This window comes from Mesocricetus auratus, unplaced genomic scaffold, assembly GCF_017639785.1.
Source record: "Mesocricetus auratus isolate SY011 unplaced genomic scaffold, BCM_Maur_2.0 Super-Scaffold_100004, whole genome shotgun sequence".
In the NCBI taxonomy this organism is placed as follows: Eukaryota; Metazoa; Chordata; class Mammalia; order Rodentia; family Cricetidae; genus Mesocricetus; species Mesocricetus auratus.
In genome coordinates, this window is record NW_024429189.1 from 13790183 (window position 1) to 13810857 (window position 20675).

General features: G+C 35.7%; 1 protein-coding gene across 1 annotated transcript in view; it reads left to right on the forward strand.

Annotated features, from left to right (window-relative positions):
* Arhgap15 (Rho GTPase activating protein 15) overlaps window positions 1-20675 on the forward strand; it is a 591993-nt gene that overhangs the window by 224459 nt on the left and 346859 nt on the right. The window lies entirely within an intron of this gene.

Below are 20675 nucleotides of genomic sequence, written 5' to 3' on the forward strand. Positions count from 1 at the left end.
GGATTACTTAAATGGGCTGTAAATAATTCATATCTGGGAATAAGTTTCCATTACTGACCAATGTTGTAATTTAATATACTGTATTATGGGTTATACAGTTTTTGATTGTTTTTTGTATGTATACTGCAGTCAGGAAAACAACAGTTTAAGTGAAAAGGGTGAGGTGTTTGTTTAGCTTATTTTCTGGTTCAATATGGCCTCAAATCAGCAACAGGAATAAAGGAGCTAGAAACAGCCTGCTCTTCTGGTATATATGGAAATTATTTTTTTTAAAGCTCTTGACCTGAAACAAAATAAATTCAAATAGAAATAAATGTGTTAATATCGGTGACTAAAAATCTTCTTATGAATTGAAAAATAATCTTGGTTCTTGAACCCAAAGGTTAATCTTCTTGTTTGATACTTGAATATCCTGTGCGTAAAATGCCACAATAAAATTACAATTTATGTGACAGGCTTGAATGAGGCTCCTGGATCAAATACACAAAATATTAAAGTACAAGCTATTTTTAATGCACAGGCAAGTGTTTACTCTTAAAAGAGCCTTAAACAACTTAAGATTAAGTTGAGTATGGTAAAAATTAATAATAGATTAATACATTAAAATCTATGAAGACACATAAGATAATGATTTAAAAAGGAATAATTTAAAAAGATGAATTAAAAAGTCGAATCAGAAAAGAAGGCCAGCATAAACTAGGGAAAAACACGCTGTGAATAAAGTCTGTTAGATCTTGAAATAGGAAGAACTGCTAAATAATGCATAGTTTTATTTTTTTATCATTTGCATAAACCTTAAGAGAGTATTTATTTGTGTAAAACTTGATGTATCGAGTAAGGAGGATGAAAAAAAATGGCATTCATTTTGTTTTCATTTTGGTATTTAGGAAAAATATTCTGTTACATATGGACTACTTAGACCTAATCATCTGACTGAATGTGCAGTGTGCCTTGAGCCAGGTTGGAAAGGGCTGGCTGGAGAACAGTGCCCTGGTCTTGCTGCAGGCGATGCAGGTTGGCCCACGCTCTGCTGGGGAGCAGATGGTGAGCCAATGCTTGTAGTCACACTTACCTTCCTTGCTAAATCCATAATCCCTCGCTGGACACGGAGCCAAGGCAGGCTTTGGAGGCAGAAAGGAGGTTACAATCTGGACTTGGGTAGTGACTGCCAGAACTGAGAAAACAGCTCAGAAATTTCAAATGCTTAACAAGTTATCTGTCTTGTCCCTAAGCCAGTGCAGCATTTTTAAAAGTAATTAAGACATGATTGAAAATGTGTATGCCATCTAAATACAAAAATCTTCAAAAATCATCAAAACCAATAATTAAAAGCCACATTTAATGTGACATTATGCAAAAGGCATTTAAAAAGAACTGTACTTTTGTTATTGGAGAGAAATACATTGAGTGGGGAAAAAGAAAGAAGCATTTATAGAAAAGACATTTTATTTTCCTTGCAGAACTGGATGTTATAGAAAGGAATATTCCATAAATGCCTGTAAATATAATATTTTCCTTCCACAAGGAAATATATAACTATGTAACATTGTGTCTATACCTACCTACATATGTTTCTGTTATTTCAAAATACTAAATGATTAATTTTCTACACATAATACTTATGCATATATATGCATGTTTTTATATGTGTGGATAGGTTCATTATCAACACAGACATTATAAATCAAAATGACAAAATAAAAATATTGAGTGGATAGCCAGATTCTAATCATTTATAAGAACAGGGACCACAAGAGCCATCTGTTTAATGTAAAACAACAACAACAGCAAAAACCCCTAACTGATAAAATGCATATATACCTATTATAATGAAATCATAGAGTACTCCTATAAAGCAAAATGTTAACATTATCCATTCCGGTAGCATTGACTTAGCATACCCTGCCTCCACAATAATCTCTTACAAGAGTCAAAGCAGGTTTTTGCATGATTTGTGCCATATCCCAGGGTTTTCTTTTTCATTATTTTTCTTTAAGTTGGTAGTGATCTCAGTGGATGTTACAAAATTTCTTAGTTTTACTCTACTGAATTTTCATGATTCCTCATTTTCTTAGGCAACATTCTTTCTATGCAAATCATTCTGAGGCATGCTGCGGTTGAAATCCATTGACTTAAGTAAACTTCTAGCTGCCATCAGTCCTGTTTCAGCATTCACATTTCTCCAGTTGGCACAACTCTCCCTCTTCCTCTAGTGTGTGTGGGTAACCTGTGCTCTTCATCCACTCCTCTCATAAGCATCTTTTTCTATTGTCGACTTTTCCTTTTCATGGACCTCTTTCCAAATTCATTTTAGCACCTTCCAACCCTTTCCTGGTAGTACTGTTTTCTTCAGAAATTGATTTAAGTAATTAAAGGAGGACATTTGCACATCCTTCATGGCCTCATCTTTACTTTTTTTACAGATTTTTTAAAATTTAAATTAGCAACAAGTTTGCTTCACATGTCAATCCCAGCTCCCTCTCTCTCCCTTCCTCCCCACTTCGCCACCAATACTCCCAGCCCCCCTCAATCCCCACTCTGCTCCCCAGGGAGGGTGAGACCCTCCATGGGGGATCTCCAGAGTCTGTAATTTCATCCAGGGCAGGGCCTAGGCCCTCCCCAACGTGTCCAGGCTGAGAGAGTCCATTTGTATGCCAGGGATAAATGCTGATCTACTACCCAAAGCCCCATAGATTTCCTAGGCCTCCTCACTGACACCCACATTTAGAGGTTCTGGATCAGTATGGAATCATCTTGCATTCAAGAAATCCACCTGGGCTGAGATATGCATAGATTAGTATTGTAAAGAGATACAGAAGAGAGGTATGGTTCATGTTCTTGCAAAAATGACCCTGTTAATTTTAACTATTGTATTACCTCTTATTGGAAAAGAATGTGCTTAATTATTATATTTACATCAATTTTCACAAATTTATTAGGAATATTACTATAAAACAACATCAGAAAGTAGTTTATCCCTAACCTAAAATGATACATTATGTAATGCACAGCTATCTAATATTTAAGTAAGAAATATTTTCATATACTTTCAGAAAAGTTCAAAAGTTTGAGTTTATCTAATATCTGTTTCCCAATAAGAGAAAGGGAGAAAACATAAAGGTTACTTGTAATGATGCAAGCATGTTGTATAATCACACTGTTGTTAAGATGAAAGACTTTTTATGCCAATAAATAATTTGAAACCAACAAATCAACATGTTAAATATTTTATTGAGAGTTGAAGACAATAAGAAATTGCCTTTGATATGAGAAATATCTCCTCCATTTGAGAGTTTTAAACAAAGACAATAAGGTAAAAAAGTCCATGATTTCTCTTCAACCTTGCCATCACAGAAATATGAACATGTATCCATGTTCCTGCGGACCAGTTTCCTTAACCATATAATAACAGCATTAATACAATGATTTATAGCATTTAATGCCCCCAAACTCTCTATAGCTATCTGATGCTAAATTAAATGAATTTTAGAGGTAAATAGAATTGAGTACAAATAAATAGTACAATGCAGGTGATGTCTCCAAGCAACTGATGACTCATTACCTAAAAGCAATTTATTAAAACTCAAACCCACCTAACAGGATGAACATCCCTGTAGTCATTTACCATTATTTTTAAAATTTCATTGCATATTCTGGTACAAAATTTGTGAGATGTTTGTTCATATTAATAATGGAAACAATTTCCAATAAAGAACTCAGGGCATGTCCCTTGTATCAGCACAGTGAAATACTATAACTGTGCTGCATATATAAGTCCAACATTTGGGGGCAGTATGAAGATCCTGGTGTGTAGAGAAGAGCTGTATTCACAATTAATGGGGACCATTGAGTAGCAGAAGTGAGCTAAAAAGCAAGTCAGCAAGCAGAAATCAACTAGGAACTGAAGGCTGACCAGGAAGTCCAGCTCATCAAAACTCTTAGAAGTGGTTTCAGATCTCTAGTGAATCTACTGCACTTTGATCTGTCACCTATTAAGCACCAGAGTGGCATATGCTAATTATCTTGTAGTATATAAAACTTCCAATTACGTATATTCTTAACCATCAACATTATCACAAATATTATTAATTAACAGAGACCTCTGCTTTCTTAAAAAGGGAATGATGATCTGATGGCGAGTGACCTATTATAGAACTGGAAACGGTGATATTGTCAGAAGTTGCAGCTCTTGGATGGAGTGTAAAGCAGAGATCTTGGTGTTAATGGTCATAGAAGATTCTGTGTTGCCATCTGTCAAGAATTATTTACCAGTTTTTGCTGACCAAATTCCAAATTAAGAAGCTCCATTCCTGGCACAAATTTACCCTCTATCTTAATTACAAATAAGGTCCATCTTTCCTAAGACCCATTAAATCACATAACATTTTGAAGGTCTTCAACTGAACTATATTTTAATTACCTTCTTCCCTATGCTCATCATTCCTGGATTAGATTTTCTTTAGTGGTTCCTAAATAATACTCAGATATTCTCAATCAACTATAAGCATTCATCCTGGGGCTGGCTGCCAAGAGAATTCTAAAACACATTTTTCCTTGTCTGCTTTTAATAACTTCTTTATAACTCTGCATATATTCTAGAAAATAAAGTTGAATATCTTTATGATAACTTCCAAAGAGTTTATCCCTTTTTGGTCTCTACCTCTTCATGTATTGCTATACCTAGATTTTTTGTAAGCCTACCCACACATTATCAAGCATAGTTCTTGTTTTAATCCAGTTTCTGCTTATGAGAAATGCTATTCCATCTAGACACATTTCCTAAGTTCTTTCCCCTCAGACTCTCTCTTATCTTCACCCTGAATAAAGCTATTCCTAATCACCCTTCCTCATCTCCAAGACTGGGTATATATGCCTTTCTTTTATACTCCCATCATCTCCTTAGTTGTCACAATTGTACATCAGAGTGAAGGTGTGTCTCTGCATCTCCTATTGGCACAAGGATTTCATTAAGCAGTAAGACCACATTCCCTCTTGGACTCAAGGTATTGTAGCATTAAGTGCTAAGTCAGAGGGGAAGGAAAACTACAGAGGAGTTAGTAGAGTCTACATAGTACATCAAAAGGCTTGGTTTTGAAATATGTACCCAGTTTTGTCATGGAGAAAGAGGGAGGGAGGGACAGAAAAGGGAGGGATGAAAGAACAGAGAGAGGGAGAAAATTTGAGCAAATTATAAAAAGAAGCATTTGAATGTCCTGTCACAGTAGATGAGGCACTACCCTTGAATAGGAAAACAATGTTATAGTATTCTCTGCAATAAGAAAAGCTACCGATCACAAACAGCTTCTTGACTATGGATGGAAACTTTGCATTGACTTCCCATTCTCCACGTTGCAATTTTGTTTAGTTTGAACTTCTACAGGTACTAAAGTTTTTGCCAAAACATGTATGAAAATGTAAAAAACCTAAAATTTCAAAAAGACAATCTTTTTTTGTTAACTTTCTTGTTAGTGGTTTCTGCATGAAAATACCAATTCCTCTATCTGGAAGGTTACAGAATATCACTCACAATGTATTTTAAGCACTCACTCATGCTGTCCTCATGATTTGGCACATTCTTTATACTTCAGTCAGCCTGTATGGGTCTGAGCTAGGCTACCTGCATATGGTTGCCTAGCTTGATGTTATAGGACTCTGGGGGGAGCAAGAAATGTCTCTTGGCTCCTTTTCCTCCTGCTGGGTTGCCTTATCCAACCATGATATGAGGGTATGGACATAGTCTTATTGTAGCCTGTTATGCCATGTTTGGTTTTGCCATAATCATGGGAGAGCTGCTCTTTTCTGAACTGAAACAGAGGTGGAGTGGATCTGGGGAAGAGGGGAGCTGGGAGGGAGAGAGAGGGAGAGGCGAGAAGGGAGGGAGGGGAATGTAATATATGAGAGAAAAATAAATTAATTATTTTTAGAAAGAATACATATGGTTTTCAGCTCTGTTACATTTGTACAATAGAAATTGTGATCACAAATCCACAAGAACAAACTAATTTTCACTTTTGTTAAAGGCTTCACAAGAAAAATAATACAGTTTTGCTTTGAGGTTAAAGATGTAATATCAATACTAAAGATAATAAGATCTTATAGTAGCATGTTGACTTTTTGTTTGAATTTATTTTTCATTTTTGATTATTTTCTACCCAGGCACTAAAAAGTAAAATCCTTACATTTCAGTCTATTATATGATGATTTATTCAGTTTGTTTACAGAAATTACTTTCATGTGAAAACTGATATCACATAAAACACTTCATTATTTCCTTAACACACCAAATTTAACTAATAAAAAGTATGTTTAATTTATTTATTTTTATTTTATGTGTATGTGTTTTGCCTACATGTATGTATGCATACCAAATGAATGCCTGGTGCCCACAGAGGACAAAGAGAGCATTGGGTCCATAGAAATGGAGTGACAAATGATTGCCAAGTGGGTGCTGAGAACAGAACCTGATCCTCTCAGTCTTCTATCCAGTCCCAGAAAAAATATTTTAAATTTTCCAGTTGAAAAAATTCTCAACTATTATCATTATATATTTCTTCTGAAATGGAAACCACAATGCATAAAGGGTAGCCTAAATCTTTATTTTAGTTCAACTCTGCTGTACTAATGGTTGCTAGATTTCTCTTAAAGTTACTTTGTAAAGGCTGCTCATGCTCTTCAAATAATTGACACATTCCTGATACTTGCAGTCAATGCTAAAAATGCTATTGTTAGTTTAGATGGAATGAAATGTACCAAAGAAGGACCCATAGCAAGATCATCATTACATTTTTCCTTTTGTTTGCCCTCTTTTCTTCCCATTACGTTCTCTCTTGACTTCATTTTTATAATCCTCCTAGTTTAAATTTTATGGAACCTGCCTTGTGTATTACTCTTTCTTATTCCTGATTATTTTTGCCTTTTCTTGTTTATACTAATTGGTTCTGTTTTTATTTCCAGTATATTTATTACTAAATGGCATTCATTGCCTTTGGGCATACATTAATTTATCTTTCAGGATTTTTCATTTTCTCTGTGTCTTTTCTTTATAGATTCCTTTTTTGCAACCTCCATTTCACTTCACTTTTCTCATATGTGTATTATTTTGCTGTTGCTTTTTAATGTGCCTTCATATCTGTAATTCATGCCTCATGTATTATTAGTAGGGTTTATAAAATAAACCGCTGTATGTTTGTCACAAACCGTGTTAATTTGGATCATCTAAAAATAGGTTTGGATTCACTGTACTACAATTTGCCAGCCTTCTTTATGGCCACGTTGTAGGTCTTAACTAAATAAAAAATAGAAAATAATATTGCAAGGTAAAAAGAGTATACATAATTTATTGACTCATGGTCAGAAAAGGGAGTTCATTAAAAGCAAATAAGTTAAATAAAAGATATATTTAGATCTTTTGAGGTATTTAATTCCAAAGAAATTGATAGATGTGAGTATATATTTGCTAATACTACGCATCTTCATGCTTTTCTGTGCTCTTTGCATTTAAAACCAGATGCACCTTGTTAAAGAACACCCTTGAAAAATCATCAAATTAAAAAAAAAATAAAGATATACCAAATGAGTTAGAAGGCAATGTAGAAATCACAAAGATGTGCTTGGATATCAAACAGCATCTCAGTGGGTATCAAGAATCCTCCATCCTTGGCCAGACTTGAAAGGATGGCCAGGCTCAAAGACATCATTCAACTCTGTGCATGAGTAATAACTTCAATAGAATCAGTGACGGGACTGAAGTTTGAAATTAGTGTGTATTTTGCTAAGAAAGTTGGAATTTCCTGAGTAGTGGGACTCTTAGGCCATTGAAAGTGAAGAAGCAGCAATTCTGATAGAAACCAGTGAGCTATGGACTGAGGGTTGTGTATTGTTAACGATTACACAGAAAGTAACCCAGAGACATTTGGAACAAAATGTAGGCCAAAGAATTTGTCAAGCAACCAGTGGGACTGAATTTTTCCACAGAATTTAAGGACACTAACAATTTAATTAGAAAACCCCTTTCTAGCCTCCTTTCATTCCAATAGTCTCTGGTTTGCAATCACTATTCATATAACTACAACTTTGCAACAGTTAGTGAGTTGTGATTAATAGTTCAATAAACAGAATGAATAAAATAAAAAATGGCTGACTATTGAATTAATATTTTTATGGCACAACTGAGCAAGGACACATCCAGACTTCTTAACACAGAGCAAGTGAGTCCCCCAAAACAATGACAAATGCCCACACATTCATGTAAAATGAACACTGATGGTAGTAAATTCTAAAAATGGCAGAATTTGGTTCTAAATCAAATGCAATTTGCACATTTACATACCATATAAGAAAGCATAACTATGTTCATAGTATATTGTTCAGCTCATTTGCATAATCTAATTCAGTGACACTTATGCTCTGCAAATAGTATTCACTATGAGATTTTATCTCTTCTTATCCTAAATTGCAGTTTTATGAACTATAGACTATCTCAGAGAAAGACTGTAAATATCATAAATATTATGCCAATTTTTCTTTAGTATGGAAATTCATGTAAATTTTATTTCTTCATTTTCTAACAAAAACCAGAAGTAGGTTGTCCTTGAAGCTTAAGTGTATTTATATGCCTTTTAATTATAAACATATAGTATTCATAAGTCATCAATTTATTTAAAAAACTAGTCACTTTGATAAGATCACTCAATGTAGATTTGAAACACATTAGTTTGGTCAACTTTCTCAACCCAACATAGTAAATTTCTAATATAATGTCAAGTCTAACTGAGAAGCTAGTAATGGGAGGCTTTGATTCATACAAATCATGCACTATCTATCGAAACTATATCAAACTCCCAATACACTATTTAGCTATGTTAATACTATTGTGATAAATTGGAGGAATACTAAAGAGACCAAGATCTGGTATTGGGATAGTTTATGCAATATCAAAGCATTCCACAAAAAGTAAGCTACTTGCTATCACTCCAACTGGACTTTTATAACTTATTTCCCAAAAATTGAATCTCAAGGATATTATATAATTTCCCTAGTAGTCAACTGGCAAAGTTATACTTGGATTGGATTCCAAATCACCTGTCATCTTCTGAAGCTAATCCTCATTTCCAATTAGATAACGCAACTGTCATCAGAGAAAGGAAATAGTCAAATAGTAAATAAATTTTGAGCAAACTAGTTCTTATTTATTTTAAAGAACCTTATTACTTTAGTCACCTAAAGGTAAGCTATTTAGACCCTAGGCAATGATAATTCAGACATAAAGCAACAAATGGACTACTGAAGAGAATTTTGTTTTCTCCTGATATGTTTAGTTCTTGTCTTTTTATTAATACTGAACTTCAAAAATTGAAATTTAGGAATTATTTTCTTATTTAATCACTTAGGATTCTTACATCTTGTATATTGTTTCTACAGTTTACTTCAATAGCACTATATCCAAAGGCAGGTTGGTAACAATTATTTGTAGAATCTTTCTAATAATTTGACCTAAGTGTCATGTCTTTTACAATATAATATCTATGTCCTTTCTGAAAATGTTTTATATATGTTTCACCATAGTCAGAATCATTAACAGTAATGAGCATTTCTCAAGACAGGGGTCAAATCAAACACAAATAGTAGGTACCCACAGTGAATTCAAATTGCTTTTCTGAATGTTATTCCCTGATACATCAGGATAGCATATTCTCTTTATTTATTTATTTTAAATTATCAGTTTATTTATTCATATTGTGTTTTCAATACTGAGAATTGAAACTAGATCTTTCCCATCCTAGGCAAACTCTCTATCACTGTATTATAGTTCCAGACAAGGTATCAAAATAAGGATAGTTTTTGATTTATGATGCTCTCAATACTGAGTATATGAGATTATAGTAGTATACTATCAGTCCTTTGTCACATTTATTCTTTCTTTGTCCATTTTTCCACATCAAAAGTACAGTGATTACTTTTTCATACTTCAATTGGTTATGCACATTAAAAGGACTTGTTTTTACTTACTATTAGTTGTTGCTTCTTTCAATATCTTGATCCAGTGTAAGATGTACCTCATATTATTTGAGATTTATCTCCTGCTGTTGGGAAAGATTCCATTATTTCTTGTTGTTTTTCATTGTTGTTTGGCACTATAGAAACTTATTCTTGGATGGTTTCTGAAAAATCATTTTATTGGATGAGCACAATATTTTAAGTATTCTTGACAAGAAATATATCTCAAAGACATGTACCTGTAAAGATCAGTTAGCAATGACTTCTTCCTGTCAAAACATTGAGGAAAAAGCAACGTGTATTATTTACCAATCTTGAATTGTCATGTTCTCAAGGCAGTTCATTCTTTCCATTGTTTGTCTATCTATCCATCCATCCATCTATAATATATAGATATAGATGTAATCTCCACCTATTAGTCTACCTTTCAAACTATCTATTTATCTCCCCAACCTTGTATCTCTTGCCCTATCTCACCTAAACATGAGAGAAATGAATACATCTGGATCTAGATTCAGTTTGATCTGAATGGCAATTCACAAGATTAGTAGAATTACAGAAAGGTAACACTACACCCATCTTTTTTTGCCTCCCCCTCCCTGACACCCATCTTTTAATAAAATCTTTTATATATTTAGCCACAAGTCTCTTGATCTTATTCACTGGGCACTGCTAGTATCTCTTTTTCTAAAGATGAGGAAACGCAGAGGTAATGAGGCACAACGAATAAGGCACAGAGAAACAGTAGAATTTACCTACAACTACAGAATACTGAATATACTCAGTGACATACTCAGCCCTTAATCCAGAGCTGATGTTTCAGTAATCCAGGCACTTAACACTTGTACCCACTGCCTTGCATCAAAGGATGACAGACCGAAGTATGCACAGTAACATGGGATGCAGGCTAAAATAGCAAATATGTTTATTGCTGCTCTAAGAAAGAGTCAGAAGCACATCCATTTTGAGTAAGGTATTAAAGAAGGACTAGAAACAGACAGTGTCTAGATTAAGGTGCCGTCTCATGAAGTTAAATATAATTTACCATGTTTAGATTAACATAATAAAGTTTTCCTATATCTCCAGAGGAAAGAGTAACTATAATTAGACTTGAGTTGTTCATGAATAAGAAATCCCAAAGAGCTGAAATAGTTGTTGGATCTAACAAAGCTGCAAAGCCATTTTACTGAGTTTAAACTGTTATTAGAATTATGGTTAGCACTTAGAAATAGACCTATAGCAATAAATCCTAACCGCTGTGTATCTGTGAGATAAAATTCTCCTGTTACTCATATGTAACTAAGTTTGCAACTGTTACCTTTTGAACAGTTGGCAGGGAATATTGCAAAGCCAGTGGACGAAAGCCATTATAATGGGTGAAATATAAACCAGCAGGAAAGGAACAGCACAAGGAACATATTGCTCATTTCCTGGTTTACAGAATAAAGAGTTTAAGTGTGCTGTAGGTGAATTATGGGAAGCCTTTTCCGGAATGGGCCACTTTCCTCTAGAGCTGAGGACTTCTTGCCAGCTTCTCATCCCTTCTTTCCACAGTTGTCCCACCCTCTGATCCTGGGCAGAGATGGCCCTACTCTGATTCTTCTTTGGGTTACATGAGTAGTTTTTACATATCAGTGCTAGGAAAGTCACACTGTTGCCATGTCACTTACTGAAAGAGTCACTCCATGCCCACCATACAAAGGATAGATACCATAATTTCTTATCATGCTTCATGTGAGTGGAATTAACTCATTAGAATACAGAAGGAAGGAATAGCTTCCCTATAGGTAGAAATCACCAGTATATCTGTATTTATAAAATGAAGCAACAAACAAACACAGCTTACACAGAAGAGATTTTTTTGGATGTGTTGATCATAGGCATAGACTTTGAATATATACTGAGTCCTTTAAGATGAAACAAACACTGCTACACAGCATTACATGCTCTTAAAAACAAGTGCATGTTGATTTGTTTAAAGAGTATTTCAGAATAGATACAGTTCTGTATAATAACACCGGCACTTGCATTATTAGGATTATTTTTAGAATCAATACTCTCTACCTGCAGATCTATAGAAATGTTCTCTCTTCCACTCTTTAACGCCCATTCTGCCATTCCTCCCCAGAGCCCTATTAAATATAAATTTCCCAGATTCTTTTCTGCGACTTTAATGGACTGAAAGTAAGTAATCTGATTGGTGATGAAAACTCAGAACAACATAACCTGAGCCCCTTGGGAATCAGTTCTGCCAAGCACTTGTGAGCTAAGAAAAATATACTCTCACATATATGGAATGTAAGGGGGAACTTCGTGAATCACTAGGTGTTAGAACAACAGAGAGGGAGTTTCTGATCTGGAATACTTGAACACACGGCCTCCCTGAAAACCCCAGTGAGTTAGCAATGAAATCTTAGCCTGCTCTTGGAGTGTGGGAGGGAGATGCAGTTTTCCAACTAGGAAAAAATAAAAGAATTTTACATTGGTTTTAAAGTGCAGAGAGCAGACTGGCCCACTGCTTCATCGCCTAGGGTGAATGTTCCCGCTAAAACTTCTGTCGACACTACAGTTCCAAGGAGTCCATACTGAAAGCTAGCAACAGGGAAATGCCAGCTGAGAACTCCACTGCTGCCGACATTATCTTACCTTTCCTGATGTTTGAAGCATGGCATGCTTTCAGGAAGCAAAGCAGTTTCAAAAGAAAGTAGTGGATATGAAGAGACTCCCATTTTAAAATTTATCATCAATGGAAAAACAAGTGAACAAATTATATCCTTATCTACCACAGCCTAACATGTCTGTGAATATGTTGTTACATGCCTTCATCTGCCACAATTCTTTAGTTGTAATCAGTTCAGTAGGTAGAACGATGCATTCTGAAGACATTCCTCATCAATATGATTTAATAATTTAATTTGCTCTGTGACTATTCTGAATTACCTAATTGCAACAGAGTGAGCTGAAACGTACTGTTTTTTGAACGTGGGACTTGCTATATTGCCTAGATTTCAGACTTGAGAGCTGATACTATCCTCCTGTCCCAGGTACCACACCCAACTTAAATTGAAACAGTTTTTAAAAGACTTAAATCACAAAGCAATAAATAAAATGAGAGACTTTTTATTCATCCTGAAAGAACAAGAAAAATCAGTAAATTTCCCATTGCCAGAGTATTGTGCATTTCCTGTGCTATGTTAACATTGACTGTATTTGATTAGGATTTTGGACAGCCTATCAATGGCAACATTTCCTGGCCAATGACCATGCCTGTCACTTTTAATCTATAGACTTCAGTGATTGTGGCGTACTTCGTTGTTTGGCTTAGAAGAGGTTGCTGACATGAAAAAACTTCCAAACTCATGATCACAATTGTGATGGTTTTTTGGACCATCAACTAAGGGTATTTGTTTTCATTAACTCAAGTCTGCAGTCTATGTATAGGTGGACAGACTTAAAATATACCCAATAAAGGCATCACATGGACCCCAGACTGATGATTGGGGGGCCAGCATGGGACTGATCCAGACATCTTCCCACCAAACCTGGGTGACAGAGAGGAGGCCTTGGCAATCTGGGAGACCTTGGAGAGTGGAGCAGTATTTATTCCTGGCATACAGAGGGACGCTAGGAGCCCATGCCACGTGGAGAGATGCTCTCTTAGCCTGGACACATGGGGAGGAACCTGGGCCATTCCCAGGATGATGTGATGGACTCTGGAAATCCCTCATGGAGGCCCTTGCCCTCCCTGGGGAGTGGAGCAGGGATGGAGTGGGGGTGAGGGGTTGGGAGGATTGGGGGGGGTAGAGGAGGAGGGGAGGAAGAGGGAACTGAAAGTGACATGCATAAAAAGTTAAATAAAAAAATGGAGAAACAAAAAGAAACAAACAGAAAAAATACACCCAATATATTTGGAAACAAGCATGTGCTAGATCAGAAGAGTACTGTGTTAACCATACCTCTTATCAAGAATATATCACAGGAACTACACCAACATTATTGCAATGTTTTAAATCTTGCATTGAATATTTGACCCCCAATTTCTTCTCTCAGTCTCCCATTTCTGTATTTTCTTTCAGGCTTTAAAAATGATGAACCTATCTTAACTTTGGTTGAATATTTTGGGATTCTGAGTTTTCAGTTTTGTACAACATACCCTCCATTCTTCAAAAGCATCATTGTCTTGTTCCTTAGGTCACAGGAATATGCTTAAAAGTCATCTAGTCAAATCGTAACACCCCCTTTTGCACTATTGGTGATGGCAAACACTTTGCTGTAAATGTTCTGAAATATTTTGTTCTGCAAGTACTAAGAGCATCAGGAACCTCTCCTGGTTTGATGGTGAGACTTTGTTCCCATGTGCAGGAAGCTCCAGTTCCGGGGCCACTCACAGGTAGTGCCTGTGGACCTCTGTCTCTGTATCAAGCTTACACCTATGTGTTCACATTACCTCATGGCATATCAGGGTCAGTTCCCAGTATAGATACAAAATGATAACGAACAGAACCAAGCCTGTTATCCTTTCTCTGCTTTCTGAACACACAGGCTATAAATTCGTGCTTAATGCCTTAAGGAAAAGAGAGAGATGTAGTCTCAAAACAAAAATCAATGAAAACTTTGACTCGCTTAAGAGTATCATTTTCAGTGAACCTGTCAACGTCGTATTATATACCATTCTCTACCAGTTCTGCTAGAGGTAGAAGCATTGATGGATGTGTTTTATCTTCTTCCCATCCACTGCTACCCTGTAGCAAAGATTCTAAAGAGAAAATAAGTGCCCCAAGGTCAGATGTTTAGGGGAAATGGAGAAATCAAGGACTTGAATTATTTCCACAGACTGAATAATCAATCTGTGAAGTATTGAAAGTTAACTGAGAGAAATACTGCAGATAAATGTTACAGTGTGTAAGTTGAAAACACTGAAGGGAACAGGCAGCCAATAATTTGCTATTTAATGGTACACACAATACAACTTGCAACTGTGGAGGTATAGGTTGTTTTTTCATTGCTTTTCTAAAATTTGCTATTAATAGAATGGATATTTCAAATATTGTGATGTATATCACAACTATTGGCATTTTAGAAGTTTGAATTTGAGTGAATTTTTTAAAAGAAGAGGTGAGTGGATTCTCACATGAAAATCTAATTGCAAAAAAGAATGAAGTAAAACATTCACTATGCTCAAATGTAAGTAGCTCTTTTTCCAAGCACATCATTTTGCCTGTTTCTGTTGATCCCTGCTGTAGTTGGGTTCATGATTAAGTGACCCACATTAGCAGCCACTGTAGACTTTTACAGACACTATATATAATATTTCAAAGTGGCATAGTTGGTATAATTCTCTCTTTAGTGCCTTGAAAAATAATTCAAATTAACTCATTAGACTCTTTACTCTCTTTGCCTTGTATAAAGATATATTGTCAACTTTAGAGAAGTATAAATAATAAAAATCGCAATAAGTTTTAAATTCAAAATGAAGGACTCATATTTATTAAGATTTGCTTCTTTAGAGTAAATAAATACTAAAATGCTTAAGTAGAAAAAACGTATGGCTATGTTTTCTGGAGAGATGGCTCAGGACTTAGAAGGACTCGTTCTTTTTACAGAGGACCCAAGTCCTTCAGTACCCACACCTACCTTGTGGTTCATACTCACCCATTCCAGAGAATCCAACACTTTCTCATGCACACACACACACAAAATTATGTTGGCAACCCACTCAGATAGAGATAAAATAAAAGTAATATCCAAATGTGAAATTTTTAAAAGAAGGAAGCAATACATATAGGCAAAATTTAAATTGATTTTATTCAATATCATATAAACAAATATATTGTGATAGATTGCTCACTTTATATCCTCAAAATACTCAATGGATTATAACAAAGAGAATAAAACTCCCCAGTCAGTAACTTTATGTAGTTCCAGAAGGACTGCACAAGGAAAATAATAAAGAGGTGAATGCATCAGACCCATTGTTATATCTTGCGAGCAGATCCAATCTTACTGAAGAATTGAATACATCTTGTAGCATAAACAAAACAGATTAGGTAGATTAATAGTGAGCACGGGTATATGCCACTAACATGCTGTTTCTTATTGGCCTTTTGCTTAACCTCAAAATAACAATGTGGCATAGCAAGAAGAATGTTCCTCTATAGTTTCTAGAAATGATAAAAACTCAGATAAATGATAAAAACAGCTGAACAAATGGGAGAGAATTAGATACAAGGACAGTCATGGCCAAACACGTATCTCTGTCACTATGTTTCCTCTGTTTAAACAGTTCTTGCATACATAAAACGAACGAAAAGCAAATATTTTACCACGTACAAGCGCTAACATTCCAGTTATGAATGACCAATGGAAGGACTCATGATACTTGGATATGAACTTTCCCTAGGGTTTTCAAACTGATTGGAGAAAGCATAAAGTAATGAACAAGAAACAGATATAATGTCAAGACATTGCCTAACAAACATTGTGAGTGTGGCGCTGAACTCAGGGAGACCAGCCTCTCCTAGAAAAGCATATGACAAACAAGGACCTCTTGATTCTTAGGGTGTCTGCATCTCCAAGTGTGGATGATGTGTCAACATCATGCTCTTGCTATTTTGAAAACTCTTGAACATCACTTGAGGTAGTTTGCATTTATTTCAAACTAGTCTAGCTCATAACATAGAGAGGCTTTCATGCAAATTCTGCATGTTTTAGGGTGTGAGACGACAGCCTACTGCGAGCTGCTTGGCTCTGCTGCAGTTTTAAGGTGCACTTCAGATTTATATTCTCCCCAGATGATTATATTTTCCTGGGGAATGTTAAAGTCTTCCCGCCAGCTTTGACTTCTCATATTCCCTCCTATACCCTCATCTTATTGGATGCTTGCCATCAATATTAAATTGTTTTAATCCTGATTTTTTCCCACGTATTGCTGCTTTGCAGTTGGCGCCGATTCTTATGCCCCTTGAAAGGTACTTGTGTGGCAAAGATTGAAAAAAATTTGGCAGTTGCTGTCAGGGTTAATGTAGAAAAATAAATCTCTTATATTGCCAGTTTGGATTTAGTTTTCATTTTTAATGGCCCCAACAGATGTTAGAGGAATCCTCTACTTCCTGCACACTTCCATTTTTACAGCTGGTACTGCTTGACTGGTTCTTGACTTTGGGTGAGCAGTTCCTGGGTGTTTACACAGTGATTTACAGACTCTCTCTTCTAGACTATGACCATCCTCTTCTTCTCATTCACAACTTATCCTAAGAGGAATTGAAATCGCTGTCACTGCAGCCCCTAGATGTGGTACTCTGTCCAGGACTTCCTAGCAATTGATTTGTTTCCCGAGAAAGTAATCTGAAAGATTAGGAATAGAAGACATAATAAGTAACAATAATAATAATAGTGATGATGAGGTACAAAAAGGTCTTTTATAATCCACAAATCAGGAGGTCCTGTCTTCATTGGTTTCTCCTTTCATAGGGTTCTGCCCAATTTTTTTTTCTTCAGAACATTCACCCCAATTTGGATCTGAGTAGCACAGTTGTCTTGGAGTTCTTCTTCACGTTATCTCACCTTTATTCCCAAATATCAGCTTCAGTGGCCCATTTCATCAACTCTACCCTTCCCTTAGGCCTGCTGCAGCATACGCGAGTGATTTCAAATAATAGCTTCGTGTTTCACATTTTTAGAACCTTGAAGTCCCAAATCAGAGCATCTCCGGAGCGGTGGTCCTTCTGAAACCCAGACCCTGCCCTCTTCTAGTTCTGTATGCATTTCTAGCAATCTGGGGCTTGACTTGGTGTGCCGTTGTACACTCTGGCCACCAGTGCCACAAGCCACAGCATGCGCCTTTGTATCATCATCTTTCTTGTGTCTCATTTGTCTAAGCTGCACCTTTATGATAAGCTAACAGTTGTATTAAGGCACCCCATACCAACCTTATTTTAAATTGATTACCTACCCAAAGGATTCCCAAATTAAGTCATATTCTGAGTTGAGGAATTTAACGTGACATTGTAAAATGGGACATAAGTCAATCTATACCGTTTAAAGATGGAATCTCTTCTGTTCTTGTTTCTTGCATCCAAAAAGAAGACTGGCGGTTTGTATCTGTTTGGAGGACCCTGAAGGACTAGAAATGCCATTGTGACTGCTCTTCTCCTTGCCATTCTATAGGACCATTTACTTGCTCTCTTGTTTCAGTTTCCATAGAAAGGTAGCATCAGATGCAAATAACTCATTAGAAAGCATGTTCTTAAATGTATCATTCAAATAAAACCTTCACATGTAAAAACTGAATTAATAAAACAAGAACTTGTTTGGCAAATACCTCAGCTCAACGAAAGAAAGACTAAGCCAAGCTATCAAACATTGTGAGAAAGAAAATGATCACATGTCAGTAATACCATCCATGGTTTTTCTTTCAAAATTGTGTTAAATATATATGTGCCACGGTTACCAACGACACTAACTTGTTGGTGGTGGTGGAGATGGGTGTGCAATATGTTTGTATGTGTGCATCACCATATGTGTACATTCAGGGGCCAATGGTTGAACTTGGTTGTCTTCCCCTCCCACACTACACTTATTCCTTAAGTGCTCTCAGAGCATTCTGGCACAAAGATTGTCATCGTGACCAGCTTTTTCTCTGAATGCCGAGCAAAGATTTTATATACACTGAGCCTTCTTCCCCAGTCCCTAAAACCTTGATCTACCTTAATTTCCTGTGCCAATAATCAATAATGATTTTAAATGTTTGCTAAATGTGGGAGAAAGAAAGGCAGAACACCTTTGAGAGAAAGGCTTTTAAGTCAAAACTGCTGGAGTATTTGCCAAAGAAATCTCCAAAGTTTTCTTCCAATAATGTTTTTTGCTTATCACTGTCACTCATATTAACACTTTTGTTTTCTTCTTGAAATTTGAAGATAATATATTATTTTATTCAAGTAGACATATTAGCTCATTTAAATGAGTACAACATGGCAATGCTTTCATTTCAATGATTCCTTATTAAAATTAGAGCCAGCTACTAATAAAAGTGTTTTGAAGTTATTCATGTAACTAAAAATGTTTTAACATCAAAAGAATTACATTTGCAAATATCTACTACATTATTACATTATTGCAACCATTTAACATGTCAACTCATCTACCTTAGAAATATTTTCTTACAGATAGTTTTGCCAAACATAGAAAGTACATGCTAATAACATGTGTCACGTAGTCTATGTTATGCCACATACTTACAGTTAGTTCTAAAGAGGTTCTACATCTGTTTGATTTGATGTAATCACAACAAAAGTTGTTTCAAGAGTATAGAGATAAGATAAATGAAATCCAGTGATCCAGAAGAAAACACTAGCTGTAGCTTAAATTGTTCACTTGCTAATTCACTTGCATTGACATCACACAGACCATATCATGATCATATGTAGCTGGTGAGGCAAGGGCATTACATGGTAGGTTTTTAAACAAATTACAATGGGCAAATCTGGTAATATAAGGACTTTGGATGCAGGAATGAGGTAATGTCTTAAAGTGAATAATGAACCTCTTTAAAACTACTAAAATTAGGTGCTGGTTTTGAAGAGAAAATTAAACTTGAAAGATCCTACCATGCTTGTGAGGGGCCACACTGGAAAATCCTTAGCAACCTCCTTTGGCAAAAGACAACCCTCCCTAGGCTGACTATATCCTTCCACTGTGTGTCAGTGAAAAACAATGTAGGAAACACACTTCAGATTCTTATTAAACCAGCAACAATAACAACAATAAAAAAATCCAGGATATTTAAGCACATGCCTGTTGATTTTTTTTCTTTGCGTTGATTTTTTTTATGGAGTTGATGGAGATAAAAAGATCAGCCTGTCAGCTTGCTGGCATGAAGTTGGAGTGTTTAGGGTTTGTTTTGCCTTTTTGCAAGATTGGTCCACAAGAACTTTAAAAGGAGAAAAAGACGATGCAAATTAAATACGTTAGAAACGTATGTCCCATCTGTTTTCGTTTCATTTTTAGAATAAGGTTTTCATACCTTCTTTTATTTTTACATTCTATGATACCACACTATAATGTTGGCCACCTCAGAGACAACTAAATTAGCTATCCTGACCATATGGAAAGGAAAAGCTTTACCAGCTAAGGAAATAAATTTAACTCAGGCAAAAAGGCCTATGTGTTTTAAAGTTGGGGAGAAAACCACATTGCTAAGACCATAGTAGGGGAATGTAACCCACCTGTATAAGTAAAATTTGAAGGTATTTTGATATTCCCAAATAGTTTCTCTTGCCTTGGCATCAGTCAAGAACCACCCAGGTCTGAAGTACCCTTCTGTTGTAGGTTGTCATCTGGATGTATTTGTAAGTGAACTCACAATCAAAGAGATGAAAGACCATCTATTTCTGTCTCTGCTTCTAAGAAGAAGTGAACCAAACCTTCTCTGGCTAGAACACAGCCCATTATGGAAAAAATGGTTCAACACGATCCACAAAAGAAAACTTTCCCCTAATATCAATTCTTTGGAAAATTGAATAAGACATCCTTTTGTGAAAGTGATTTTATTTCATTTCTCCAAATGTCAATAGTGTCGAGCATTTGATAGAAGCCCTAGGATACCATTTTATTTTACCTGGAGAAAATAGTCATATAAATTCACATGTAAAATTGATGTCTGTTTCAGAAATCTACCAATC